The sequence below is a fragment of the Antrostomus carolinensis genome, unplaced genomic scaffold (genome assembly GCF_000700745.2).
Source record: "Antrostomus carolinensis isolate BGI_N321 unplaced genomic scaffold, ASM70074v2 scaffold11089, whole genome shotgun sequence".
NCBI classification, from domain to species: domain Eukaryota; kingdom Metazoa; phylum Chordata; class Aves; order Caprimulgiformes; family Caprimulgidae; genus Antrostomus; species Antrostomus carolinensis.
In genome coordinates, this window is record NW_010340672.1 from 45207 (window position 1) to 46581 (window position 1375).

The window sequence follows — 1375 nt, forward strand, 5'->3', positions numbered from 1 at the left end:
TTAGAAAGCATTAGCCTGGCCCACATGGCAGATGGGTTGCCATATGATCAGTATTTGTTCAAAACTTGCATTACTCTGTTCTTTAAAGTGCTCATCCAGAACCACTCTTGCTCCAAAGAGTTCAAAGATTCAGTGCACGTGATGAATTTGCAGTCTTTTTTAGGAATGCAACAGCTGTGTTTTGTTCAAGAGCAAGTTAGTCAAAGCACAACTAAGTAATGCAATGATCATCTGGGTCTTTTTCAACTACAGACTAAAAAAATTATTCATTTTTTTTTTACCTTTTGCATGCATTTCTCATCTTTAGGTTTAAGCACAGCATTTAACTGAATGATGTTATGTCCAGGAGCATCTAAGTAATATAAAACACAGAAGTAACTTGATTTTTTAAGGTAATTTAAGTACATAAAAATCACCTATATACTTTTGACAACAACAACAAAAAAATCTATTCAGTGTTCATAAACTCACTAGATAGTAGCTAGAGACACGAGTAATTCAAACTCTGTTTTCTATCTCTTTATCAAATTCCTCTAGTAACCAGGTAAAATTCAGCACATACCTAAGCAGAACCAGTATCCCTTGTCTCCTTGTCATCACTAGTTATCCCCAGTACCACAGTACAAAGTCAGCTCTCCACTTAAGATTTTTTTTTTTTAATTTATTTTTTAGACCATCCACAATTCCTGTACAAACACCTTAATGAAGCAGACCACGGCAGGAACTTCATAGGTCCCAGAACACACAGGCCCTACCTCTGAAGTGCTGCAGGAAGCAGACATGAAGAGCATCAGGAAATAAGAGGTCAGAGCAAGATAAGTCACATCCAGATCCTTAGCAGTGTTACAGAGGAAGTCTAAACTGATAAGGATGAAGGTTATAAAATGTTTCTCCTGAAATCAGGAGGTGATAGAAACACTGCTGAATGAAGAGCTGTTTTCCAGTGTGTTGTGACTACGCTCTTGGAAGTTTTGAGAAAACATCAGCCTGAGAATCCCACGCAAGCCCGTCCTACTCGCCAGGACAACTCCAGAGGGCTGGGAAGCTGAACAGTTTCCTAGCTGGGTTGCCTCTCACGCCTGACAGCCCTGCCAGGCGGGCTGCAGCTCACTGACCCCCCCTCCCTCCCTCCCTCCCCAGGCTTCAGGCAGGTCCACACAGGTGCCCTGAGGGACTGGAATTCAAACGACTGGCACTTCACCGCAGGAACCGGGTGGAATTTAATCTCTCAGGCACCACGAGTGGGAGAGCAATATATCTGAGAGCACACAGACGTTACTGTAAAGGCACAGACCCCGGCAGCGGCCTGTGACAGGAGCGCGCAGCTGAAGCGCAGCTCTCCGCACAACAGTCACGGAAACAGTTAAAAACGGAG